The 13,199-nt window shown below is 42.6% G+C and overlaps 1 long non-coding RNA gene across 6 annotated transcripts in view; it reads left to right on the top strand.

Annotated features, from left to right (window-relative positions):
• LOC135451493 (uncharacterized) overlaps positions 1-13,199 on the top strand; it is a 140,467-nt gene that overhangs the window by 24,674 nt on the left and 102,594 nt on the right. Inside the window, exon 1 of one of the 6 annotated variants that reach the window (XR_010441344.1) lies at positions 12,264-12,724. The exons of the other annotated variants lie outside the window; for them this stretch is intronic. This is a non-coding gene — a long non-coding RNA (uncharacterized LOC135451493). Of the gene's footprint in view, positions 1-12,263; positions 12,725-13,199 lie in introns of those variants that run through there. 6 annotated transcript variants of the gene reach the window in all.

Below are 13,199 nucleotides of genomic sequence, written 5' to 3'. Positions count from 1 at the left end.
ACAGTAAGAATGTATTTTACTTCTTCTGCAGAGCAGCACCTGTCCCTGCACGTCAGGAGAGAGTAACCTTTTTGTGAATTACTTTGGAGATTTTCAAGCTGTGGTCCATGGAACCCTGTCGATCTAAAGATTAGGTTTTACAAGCCCATGGAAAATAACTTGGGAAAACAAAAGCTTCCCATCTGTAGACTCAAATTTGTGGCCCCAGGGGGCCACATTTCCATCTGAACATTTGTAGGAGTTTACAGATGTACAGAATTTGGAAACTTCTCATGCAGAACGATCAAAATGAAAGTTTGCAGAAGCTGCTTTAGGAGACTTGCTAGAAAACCCTCAAACCCCAAGCTCTGAAAAGTTCTGGTTTACGTTTTTGGTGAAACCAAGATGGCTGCTGTGTAACAGTGGCCTAATGAGTAAAAGGACAAACACAGGAACCAAAATGCTCTCTAAGGTCTATTCAAGGAATTAAAGACCTCTTGATAAATATGAATGATGGATAAAAGAGCTTCTGCGATCAAGGTCTGATTGAGCAGAATATGTGGTCTATTCTAAATCCCTTCTGTTAAAAAAGCCAAACAAGCAATTTGCCTCAAAAAAAAGGGAAACTTGCAACATTTTGTTGCTACTTGTAATAATTTACTGAACTGCGTTTTTGGTTACAGTGAGGTTTGTTGGTTACTGTAGGTAAAGTTAGATTCACATTTAAGGGACTGGTTCTTAAAATCTAAAAAAAAAAAAAACCAAAACAACACCAAAAGCCACAGCAGAGCTGAAAGAACCTTCCAGAACATTTTTCACCTTCCAGAACAGCAGCTTGAGGAAGGTCATGTCACCAGTGTTTGAGCATGATGGAGAGGGTGTTCAGCTGTGCTGTCAGGATTGTCTTTGTTGTGGGGTGCACTCCCAGTATATAAAACATCATTACTGGAGGATCTTGGTGATGGAATACAGGTACTTGCCCTCCTGTGGAACAATGCATTGCTCACAGCTATACCTTTAGTGATTAAGGTGTGGGATGCAATGTCTGTATGTGCATCATCCCTCTGGTTTTGTGAACAGACAAATATTCTGGTCTGTGCATTCTGATATTTCATATACGTTAGCATAAATCTTCAATAACTCAAGAGATCTAATGCTTATCTTTGTGATGAAGGGTGGATTTGCTGTATAGATATTTATGAAGTTAGTTTGTTTTTACATAATTTTGACAAAGGAATCAATTACAGTGAAATTGCTTTTTGTGTGTTTCTTGTTACCTGCAGGGTGTATTTTCAGGGAGCAATATCACATCCTAACTAGGTGGATAAGCAGACAAGCATATTTCTAAACAGGATAAATGAGCCCTGGTGAAGCACTGAACTAACATTACATTCCTGCTTATACCCAGCTAATTCACTGCATCACACAATCTATCTCCAGATGTATGATGAGATTTTTGGAGGCATCCATAGAAGCAATTCAGTAGGCAATGTACACAAATTTCCAGCTGAGTCTAGGTGCTTAAGTGTTATTAAGACCTTTGAAAATTGCCTTTGATATTCTGTACAAAAAGTCAAAGAGGGTATTTTTACTTTTGATTAAAAATTGACTGAGCAGGTGTAAAGATATATTGCTATTAGCTGAAGGGGAAACATTTTCTAGAAAAGCATACCAAGTCTTCCTTTGGTTTTTATTTATTATTCATCTTAAAGGTTGCAAGAATAGATGGAAGAGGATGGATGGAATAGATGGATAGAGGAAGAATGTGGTTTTTTATTACCTGAATTTAAATAGATTGCCCTATTCTTCCCACCTTGAAAAGCTGTTAGCTAGCAATGCCAGGAGGGGCCCTGGGACCTTTGCTCTTCTTTTCCTGAGTGCCTGTAACACAGTCCCTAAATGCCTGCTTCACTCATCAGAAAACCAGTTTGATTAAAGCAGTGGGGGAAAGGCAGAGCGGGGAACACAGATTTTCTTATTTCAGCTTCACATTGCCCTCCACATCTGCCAGACAAGGCCACCGATTTGTGACTTCCAGGGACACCAGGAGGAGCTGGCAGCTGATCTGGAATATCTTTAAGAGGGGGTTGTGTTGTGGCGTCACATGAGGACAAGGGAGGATGACCTGGTGAGGGTGTCATTGACACGGAGGGGTTTGTGTGGCTCTATGGTCTGAATCCCAAGGTTGAGAAGGTTTATGCCTCCAAAACCTCTTGTTTTACAAAAACCATTAGAAGCCAGGTCTTCTTACCATTGAAAATTTCCATTCTTATTTGCATTTTGCCATGTTCTTGGATATCAGTGTCATGGCACCTATGAAAAGTGACTCAGTCCTCCTCTAGAAAAACATACCAGGATATTTTGATCCCTCTCCAACCCTGAGTCAGGGTCATTCTGGTTTTCTGTATCTGTCATCTGTATTCTGTATCTCCCAGCATCTGACTGTACTTCCCAACACACCATTTTCCCTTCATTGAACTGTTCCACAGACACAATGTGCCACCTTCACCCCATCCCTATCTGGTGAGATGAACTCCTCCGGCCCACTCTGGGAAACTGGGTTCCCATGTGCAATATGGAAATCCAGCAAGGAGCAAGGTCTTACCTAAAGCTTTTCTTATGTACAACTGCTTTATTCTTAGAAAGCACTAAGGGAGTTATAAATGTGATGTGTGAGGGAAATAACCAGTTTTAAATACAGTCCTCCACCCTGTCTCTGAATTGCATTTCCAACTGCTGCCTATAGGTGCAGTTCTGTGATTCCTCCTGATTTTTCATCTGCCTAGTTAACATTATTGTATGTTAATGGGATGACCCAAACTAACTGTTTTTAAAGCTCTTTTATTTTCTCTCTGATCCTGCTGTGTGCTTGCTTGCAAAAATGAAATTTCAGCTTTCTCCTGTTTTGTGTGGAAGTGTGGGTGGCTGAGAAGCAAGTGGCTCCATCTCAGCACCTCAGGCATGCAAGAACCAGAACAGGTGGATGGCAATGGCATTTGAGCACAGATGAGTAGTAGCAGGTAGTCCCTGGTGTCTGTGTTTTGCCAGACTAGCATCATCCTTTAGGGACATGAGAAAAAAAATAAATCACACAATCTACCTGCTCTCCACATGTCAGCCAGAACCTAGCATGGACGCAGGTGTGCCAGCAGAGAGAGATTCCACCAGCTGCTGTGTGAGGAATGGGCCTCATTAATAACTGGTGTGGTGTTCCTGCAGAGGCTCAGGATCAGCAGGGCTGTGAAGGTGGGAACTGAGCAGAGGTCAGCCCAGGACAGGGCTGATCACCCTGCAGAAGCAGTGAAATGGGGGTTCCTCTGTATTTTACCAGACCATGTGGATATCTGAGGTAAGGCAATGCCTTATTCTCTTGAAACCTCAGTTCAGCCCTTACATCCAGTACTAAATGAATATTTTAAAATCTTATTTTTGTTATAAATATGTGGTGTAAAGGCAAGAAGATTCATTTTAGCTGCTCCTTACTACAGAAAAATAGGTTAGTGATCTCCTGAGAGGTCCCTGCTTGTCTCTTCTGCTCTTGACCAAGCACTCTCTTTTCTACTGAGCATGGTTGCAGCTGACAACACTTATCTGGAAAGGAATAAAGCCAGCCTGAAGGGACAGAGCAGGCAGTTCCCATCTGCCTTCTTCACAGCAGTGCCCTGCCTGATTTCTGTGCTGTGAAGGAAGGGAAAAAACACTGAATACAACAGAAGAAGTGAAGCACAAAGTGTGGCCTCTGCTCCCAAGCCCTTGTCCCCAGCTGATGAGAGAAAGTGTATTTCTTGAACTAACAGAAGAGCTTGGTCCTTCAAAAAATGTCTTACAGCTCTCATCAGAGCAATGGATTGCTGCAAAAACAAGCTGGAATTAGGTCCTCTGAGGATGTTTTATTTCTGTCAATTGGCACCTTCTGGTTTACATATAAAGAAATAAAGAAAAAAGGATTTTCTTTAAAAATAAAGAAAATCCTAGGAAAATGGTACAGGACAGGAAAGCAGCTATTCTGCAGCCTCTAGAAAATTACTTCAGTTGTTTTGAGGTTTTGTCTTTGGTTGGTTTTGTTTTTTTTTTCTTTTGGTGTGGAAAAACTCTACAGCAGGAGGGATTAGAAGAAGAATATTAGAAGCTATGTTCAGTGATGGAGATACAGACTGATTTAAAATAAGATACAAGATTATTAAAAAATTAGTAAAGCCTGGCCAAGCCTTTTGGGATGGTTTGGGGGAGGAGGTGAGGAGGGAAGGAGTCAATCCTAGAGCAGGGATCAAAGATACAGCACAATCAGATGAATATTTCTTGTCCTCAAGGCTTAGCTGGAAACATCTCATAGGTGTGTATCCAGCTATATTCTTTATTTATCTCTTGCATGGTAGGACTTAAACAGGCAGTACAATCTAAAACTGGTCTGGGACCAAAGAAGGGCTGAGCCACCCTGGTTATTTGGTAGAAAACCTCATGTTGATGCCTTGAGCTTCTCCCTGTGTGCAGAAATCATTTAGTATCTGGGGAGCACCTGCAGCCACTGGCACAGGCAGTCCCTGAAACCCTTCTGCTGCTGAAACAACAACGTATTCCTGCATCCCAGGGTGCCGCAGCAAAACAGGGGAAAGCAAAGGGATAAAGCAGAGAGAGGCAATAAGGATAGGCAGCAAATAACAGCAACATTCCACTGTGGGCATCCTCAGCACTGCCCCCAGGCTGACTCCCTGCTCCTCGAGATCCAGGGAGCAGCAGGACCAGGTGGGCCATGATATCCAGAAGGAAAAACCTTACAGCCAGAGCAGCAGTGTGTCAGGACAGGATGTGAAGATCAGAGCAACAAAATGAATAGCAGGAAATTGAATGTTTTAAATAAAGTTAGTTGTTCGTGGTTAAATTGAGAGCCTCTCATTAATTCTCTAGTCTGCCAGCATATGAAAACTTAATGATTCCCTCTAAAAATACCCCATCCAAAACACAATTAAGAGGCTATTAGTAGGTATAGAGAACAATAAATAATAAAGGCTGTTGATTTTAATTCTTCATAATTGACAGCTGGAAATGGAGCATTTGCAAGCTGAGTGAACTGATACCTTTAAAAGAAAAGACATACATACCCCTGTGCAGATTAATTCCAGGCTATTTGCATATTTTACCTTGGAAAGTAATCTGGGCAGAGGCAAATATGATGCTCTGAGGAAAGGGGGAGTAGGAAGGGCTGGCTGCTGCTGCTGCCTCTCGCCCACAGCAGCAGCTGCAGAGCACCCTGCAGACCTCCTGCCCACAAATCTTCTGGCAGGTAAGGAAGCAGCTCTGAGCAACAGCGAAATGAGCAGATGTCTGCAGGGCTGAAGGAATTACACAGAGCTTAGATAAGGTGTCAGGAATAACTTCACTCAGTGTCTTGCAGACTGTAATTTTAGGCAAGTACAGCATAATTAGTGGACAAATGTTGCAAACTAAACTTCCATAATTTTTTAATTTCAAAATGTGACAACTGTAGGAATTTTAATGAACCTCCCATGTCCAAGTTCTGCCTTCCTGGCAATAAAGCTTTACTGACAGGAATTTTTCAATAAAGTAAATTTTAGAGTTGCTTGTACTACTGAACTGAAATGAAAATTTCCATGAGGGTGATTGTCACCCCATTTCCCCCGGACATGGAACCCATCCTGAGGGCAGTTCTGTCTCAATGCTACAAAGCAGCACATTAGAGTTTCATGGATTTCAAATCCCCAGCGTTACCTACTTGCAAGACCACCATAAACCCCATGCCAATAAATGAAATATTTTAGTAGATGCAATTTATAGAATTGAACAGTAATATATATCAAACAATTAAAATCAGATCACAAATATCCCTTGAGAAGGAGAAACAGAAAAACTCACACTATACACTAATTATTGCAAGTTATTTTTTGCTCAGCTTGTGAATGATTAACAAGGCTGTAATTTGGCCAAGACATGATGGATTTATTTGTTTATTGCAATGGTGATTATCGCTTGGGCACTGGAGTAAACTGGTTTGCTTAAATAACTGCTGTTTTATCAAACTTATTCTTCAGTATTTCAAATGGCTTAATAATAATGAAAAAAATATACAAGGCAGGTGATATGTTGCACCCAGAAGGTTATAAGGATAAAATCTCTTTCCTTGCCAAAGATGCCAGTAAGCCCTTATTGACCACTAATCCCAGATAATCTGTTTATGATCTCATTTTCCCATTTACTTCCACACTCAGTGAGTTCAGTTGATATTTAGGGACTACAGGGGAAGGATGGTGATAGAAATGAGCAATGTGTGTAAATCTGATCCAACAAGGAAATATCCTTGGCAAAGCCCTATCTTATTGCATCATGAATAGACCAAAATTAAAACAAGTTCTTAGTAGGAGAAAAAAACCTCATAATGGGAGAGGATTTTTCCTTTGTGTTAAAAAAAAAAAGAAATTAAAAAGTCATTCAAAAAAGGATACCCTACATCAGAGAAGAAAAGGTTAACTGGATTGTATGATGTATTTTCTAGTGGTTTTCAGGAAGAGCTGGCATCTATGAAGGCACTCCACTGAGGTTTTCCAGCTGCAGGGTCTCCTCTATCCAGCACCAGGAGTGGCAAAATCCCATCCTTGCCTGGACTCAGGGATTCAAACATTTACATTTCTTTCCACTGAAAAGCAAGGTATATTATCTGTTTATTTCAGATATCTGAATTTAAGTCAAAGGGACAGCAATCTAGTAGTAGACACATTCACAGCCAGGAACAGGAGATGAAAGGGTTGCCCTTCTTTTTCCAGAAAACTTCAATAAGAGGAAGAGAATTGATTATAAAAGCTGCCAAAATGATTTGAAATGATGCAATTTCAAATCTGTTGAGCAATTCCTTTCTGAAAGACTGAGTAGGTCAGAATTACAGATGTGGGAATATCTTATCTCATTAAAGTCCTCCCTATTCTTCAAGACCCTGCATATGCACAATTATATATTCGATTTGCAATTGAATTTAATTTACATGCTTAATGATCCAGAAACACAAGAACACAGTTAGAGGCGAATAGAAAGTTTGGCAACATTCTCAAAATAAAGAATGGTTAATCAATCAGATGCCTAGGTTATGAGAAGGAGGAAAGAAAACAAGGACAGGCAATGAGTGCTGAAACAGAAACAGAGTACAGACCACTCTGGGAGCAGATAATCAGCAAAAAAAGGATGGGGATGGGTCCAAATGATGCCTGAATAGTAATGTCAGGCTAAGACCTCACAACTGGTGCAGTGTAACAATGACCCTGAGCCCTGCTGTGCCTCAGCTGCCCAGTCTGAAACTGAAACAGCTGCATTATTTTGTTTATCTGAAGGGTGTCAAGCCTCAGCTCAAGAGCTTTATATTTTGGTTGGTGTCTTTGAACCACAATGCAAATATGGTTCAAACAACTTCATACAAAGCCTGGCACATGTCTGTTGTTTTCTGGATAAATTTGAAATGATGTAGAGCAGAAATTCCCCTGTGTGTCCTGCAGAAACATTCCTGGGATGTATTGCATGAGCCAGGATCTGGGAGAATGTGGGCTCTAAAGGAAGACCATGAGCAGGCTGCATCAATGCAGCAATCAGGGAGTGAGGAGTGAGAGCAAAACCTCCTCTGGGAGGGCTGCAGCAATGGCACACCCACAGAGCACAGCTGCACATGCAGGAGGAGTAACGTGATTTTAATATGTTTAAGCAATCTCCAGAAATAAACAAGCAGAAGAACCTTGGCTGGAGATGGAATCTGTTTACTAGATGGCTGCTGATGGTGCACAAGAATGTAGTATTGCCTCCCATGGGAAGAAAATTTTTTATTTAATTTCACAGTAAACTATGGCAGGATTTAAGCTTTTGGTTAGCTTATAGCCTTCAATATTTGGGAGTGAAGCTTTTAAAAGAGAGTACTAAAGGCTAAAAAGCAAGGAAAAGGTAAAAATTATCCAAGTGACAACTTCAACCCAACTTCCTGTACATTACAACGTACATTTGGGATGTTGTAGGTTAGACAACCCTGCAAGAGCTGGAGTAAAGTTTTGTGGTACAAAAGTTCAGTCTCACTCCAGCAATGTGTGAACCATTAGTGGCTTCCCCAGGACAAGTAAGGCACCCAGGAAATGTTGTGCAAACTCTGATGAGAAACTGAGCATGGGATGGCAAATCCTTTAGTAGTGAGCCCTGAAGGGCAATACCAGAGCATAGGAAGAGAAGAGAGACTTGCACTTTATTGCTGCTTTCACGTGCTAAATCAGATTTTTTTTCTCTCTTATTGATTTCAGAAAATGAAGCCCTGATATACTGCAGGCTAAATGAGAATAATAATAAAAAGAAGTATTTCTTACAGCTATGGAACTACTATGCCATACTAAGCTGTAATTTTAGGAATGCTATTAAGTGTTTGATTGGTGGCATAAAGTTACTTTTTACTGCATCCATCATCAGAGTTTCTCATGCAGATGAACTTCCTTTACTTAAAAAGTAAGGGGACTAGAGAGCAACAGGAAGGATCCAGACACCAGGCATAATTCTGTTGAGAACAGGTTGGAAGATTTAGTCTAAGTCCACTTTTCCCTCCCTGTGAGCTGGACATGTGGCTCCAAACGTGGGCCAGGCTGCTGGGCCCCCAGAGAAACTGCAGAGGAGCTTGGTGGGGTTCAGGCTCCAGAGACAGCTGGGTCACCAGACAGCAGGACAGCTCTGGGGTGGCAGCAATATTAAAAAAGCTGAGAAGGCTTTAAAGAGACTTCCAAAACAAGAAAGTTTCAGAAATACTCTGTGCAGGAAAATATTGGCTTTGCCAGACGTTAGAAGTTTCAGAGGACTGTGAGGAGCCTGCTTGTGTCAAGACTCCCACTGAGAAATCGTTTGATCTCCAGTGAACAAAGTGTGTTAATACCCTGCGTGCTCCTTGCGGGGTCTCTTTTGCCCTGAAACACTTTGAATTTAGAGATTTCTGGGCACTAGGCAGCACTCTCACTGCATCCAGCAGCAACAGTGACTTGCAAACTGTTCAACCAAAGACTGAGGTGAGAAAGAATCTTGTGTGATCCCATCCCCAGTCTAGAAATTCAGCTGAAAGAAAACATCTACTTGGCAGATATGATTGAGTCTACATAGTAAACAGCTTCATAAAGCAGGCACTCATCTCACTTTTAAGTGACAGCTACATTTACCTCATTTAAAATAAAGAATTTGGGTTGAGGCACACCGTTGGTCTTAAGAACAAGTACAAATAATCTGCAAGCTCCCTTTCTCCAAAACTCAGATCATTTATTACTCTAGGTTGCTTGCAGTATGGTTGCTTAACTTCCCCTTCATTGTAGATTTTATTTCCCCCTTTTTCTATATCCTATAATTCCAGGGGAGCAAGAAGTTAAAGGGAGCCAAAGGGAGAGATTTCAATAAGATCACATCTGTTAGTGGGAGAAACATTGCTGGAATATTGTCTTGTCATTTGCTAGATGGTGTTAATGAAAACATTATGCAAGTTGCTGTGGGATAAGAGAGGCTCATTGCAGATGCAAACAGATGTTTCAGTACCAAAGTAAAAATGCTGGGAATAATTTTAGCTGTAATTAACGTAGTGCATTTTATAACAAATTTGTACCTTTAAGAGAGTCTTGAAGCTGTAACCTTGAATTATATGATTGTTTTATGACAGATGTCAGTGGAGCACTGTGGAAATTTTCTCTAGTAAGGATGAAGATACCACACTTTATGTGTCTTCAAAGGGGCTCCTGTGAATATTAGTGCAATTGCTCCTTTATAGGCATGGTCCCACTGCATGCTAAAAACCACCTCCCTCTGCTGCCTTCCCAGCTCCATGATCACTTCATTCCATAACTTCCTGCAATAATGCTGTTTCTGAGGACAGATTCCTTCCTGCTTCCATTTGGTGATCAGCTCCTGCCCCGAAACCTTGGGACTGAATTAATAGCCCTTATCATTTCCATGCTGCCCAGCAGTAGTGGCTGTTTTCTAGGATATCTCCAATGCTGAGAGGGATGAGTAATGTCATTTACAGGCTTGTGCTGAGAATGAAGACATTAGGAACCGAGTCCTTTGCAGTAAATCATTTGCCCCACAAAGAATAATGGTCCCTGTGCTGTCCCTGAGCCTGTGGTGTGAGCATGGCTGTCCCCCATGTCAGAGTACTCCAGTCTCACTAAGGTCAGAGAGAGACCCCTGCATAAGGATGTGCTCACTGTGCCAAAGCAAAAGGGATGTGCTTTTGTGCTAGGAAACCACAGCTGCCTGAGTTATTGTTGCAGAGGGTATATCCTTGTCAGCCTTAATAGTAATTTATATTCCCAGGTCAGGCATTTACAGGAAGTCAGCAGTGTCAGGAGGGGATGAATCAGCAGAAGCTGCTTTTTGGAAAGTAACCTCTGGAGCAGGTCTGACAGCCAGTCTCCCTCACACAGTGATGGCTCCTGATAGGCTCAGGGGTGTTCTGACAGCCACTGATGAGGATGGGACAAAGTGGTCCCTGTAGTGTGTAGGTCCAGGGCTGGGGGATTCCTGCTTGGCCCAGGTCCATGCAATCCCATGCAGATGGCAGTGCTGACAGCAGCAGCGTGGCTGGGAACAGGCACAGGGGTGGATCTGCAGCAACACCCATCTGTGGGACTGCTCATGTAGGCCACACAGGGCAAAAGTGCAGAGAAAACAGGATTCTGCATTGAGTCTGGGACTGCTGAGTCCCACAGGAGAAGCATTGCTGTCCTCACCCAGGTGTGGGGATGTCAGCACTGACATTTCTGGGAGCAGCTCAAGCCCTGACCCCAGAGCACTCCCAGAGCTTGGCACTGCACACGGTGATGCTGAGGCCATGGCATGACCAGCACAGCTGCTCCCTGTTCATCACTGAGTCTGAAACTGCTCTCCTTCCTAACACTGCCTGTGTAACAAAAGCCTGAGCTTTATCCCAGCAACTGAAAACTGCTCTCCCTTTGTGTTGAGATGTGGGGCAAAAAATCAAAATGGTTGGGGAGTGTTTGGCCAGCTGTGGTGACCAAAAGGGGCTGTGCAACATGTACAGGATCATCCTGTGTTGGCAGGGATATTAATTTGGACCAAGCTCCTGATGATCTATAGTCTGTGATGACAAGGGTAATTTTTTTTCATGTAGCACTTTTTACCTTGTTGCTAACTGAACATTAAGGAGTCCTAAGTCATAGCCAGACATTTATTTTGCCCCTAAATCACCCACAGAATCCTGATAGGAAGATAATTTATCAGTAAACCAAAAAATTTCCAGTAACTGTAAATCAATGGGAAAAGATTATTTGCCAATTTAGCCCACATATATTTTTTTCTTTCTTTCTGGTCTTGCAGATAAGGAGACCTAGTTAAAATGCTTTGTTATACCCAGTTTACTTTTCTCTGCCCTATTTTAATGATAGTGGGCAGCATATTCTCCCCAACATTCAAAGGGACAAATCCTGCTTCATAATGGTACAAATCCAGGACAAATCCACTGCAGAGTTCCTTCACAATACTTCTGTAATATGAAGGAAGAATAAGCCTAAAAGTCTTGTATTGCAGAAAATGGTAGAGAGGCAGAAGGACAACTGGGTTAAAAATCCTGATAAAGAAGAGTTGTGTGAGATACCTGTAACGATAACAGCTGATTTGGGAAACTGTGTGAGAGGAAAAAAGCTACCTTTCTATTAATGCTTTTCAAAATAAAAATGTTGAAATCTCTTTTAAAAATCTGGCATGAGATTCAGTTCAGAGAAAAACCCAAGCAAGTAGGTTAATTTTAACATTGACTTTAGTGTGGGGAGTTTCTTCTGGCCAGGGCATGGGGTGTTTAAGGTGGATGCAGGCACCTGGGGCATGGTGGCAGTCCAAACATGCTGACCTTGATTTCAGGTGGGGCTGTGAGCTGAGCCTAAGGTTAGCGCTGAAGAGCTAGAAATAAGACTTCATGTTTAAAAGACAAGATCAGGAGTAGGATCAAAATGCAGCTGAAGTATTCAAAATTCTTCCAAACAGCCAAGGTCAAGGTGCTCAGTTTCAAGCTCTTGTAGACTTTCCTTATTTCTCACCTTTGGCTTTCCTGTTTGGCTTTTAGAACAAATGCAGAATTACTCAGAGTTGTTCCTGAAAGAAACAGAAACCCCACTCTTGAGCTGTCTGCAGTGAGAGGGACCACAGATTGTGGCTCCCTTGAGGTGAAGGTCAACAGAGAAGCTGGTGTTGGGAATCTGTGTAGCTGCTGAACAGGTTTGCATCCCCTCTTCTACATTCATCCCTGGGTGCTGCCCTCTCTCCTTTGCCCTGGACTACCCCTGCACAATGCAATTGAGGAAACTGGCTGGAACTGGCACCGACCATCCTTGCTCTGCTTCCAGGCCTTTCTAATGCTACAGCCCAGCAGATCTGCAAAGCTGACTTTAGGAAACAGTTCATTTCAGTTAAAGGCATTATTGAAACGCCAGGGACATTTTTAAGAAAAGTAGAATCATGTCCCTTTTAGAGATGTGTTTGGCTGCTGATGCACCTGGCTGTGCCTCCTCAGCTGTCTTCAATCTCATTTGCAGTGCTGGGAGTGGTTAAGCCCAGGATGGCAGTTTATTTGCCCTCACAAAAGTTAGTCCTGCTGCTGCCCCTTTCCTCTGGAGGTGGTTGGTGGGGTCATTACAGAGATCTCTGTTTGCCACACTGCATCTCCACTGGTGGGACCTGTCCTCTCTTACCTAGCCTGGCTGTGTCCTCCTGCAGCTGAAGTCAGCCAAAGGTAAGAGGCAATCCTCAGAAGTGCTCTAAAATGTGTGCAGAAATCCCAACCAACCTACTTTTTCCATCTGCCAATTGTTCAAAAGGGTGTGGGGCAGAGAGGGATGGAGGACACTGAAATGCAGTGAGACTGAAGTAAAAAGATCAAACAGTGGGTGTTTGTATTTGGTGGGTGAGGAGAAAAAAAATGTTTTGCACCAGGGGTCAGTGTGAGTATAAGGTCTGGAATATGTTCAAACTGGGAATTGCAGAGAAGTTTCTGCATGGAAGGTGTCTAATGCCAGGACAGGTAGAGCATGTGGCTCTGTGGCACCTTGCTCTTGGGAGGCTGTGCAGTGCACAAGGGCCATGAGTTGCTTGGTTGTTGGTGTGCACTGTCTCCTCTACTGCTGTGAAAAGAAACAAGGGCAGGAGAGGGGCTGGAATGAGCTCCAGAAGCAGAAACATGGCCCAAAACCTTCAGGCTGGAGCCCCCA

This window comes from Zonotrichia leucophrys, chromosome 9, assembly GCF_028769735.1.
Source record: "Zonotrichia leucophrys gambelii isolate GWCS_2022_RI chromosome 9, RI_Zleu_2.0, whole genome shotgun sequence".
Classification (NCBI taxonomy): Eukaryota; Metazoa; Chordata; class Aves; order Passeriformes; family Passerellidae; genus Zonotrichia; species Zonotrichia leucophrys.
Note: the sequence above shows the minus strand (reverse complement) of the source record. Positions and strands in the feature narration are given on the sequence as shown.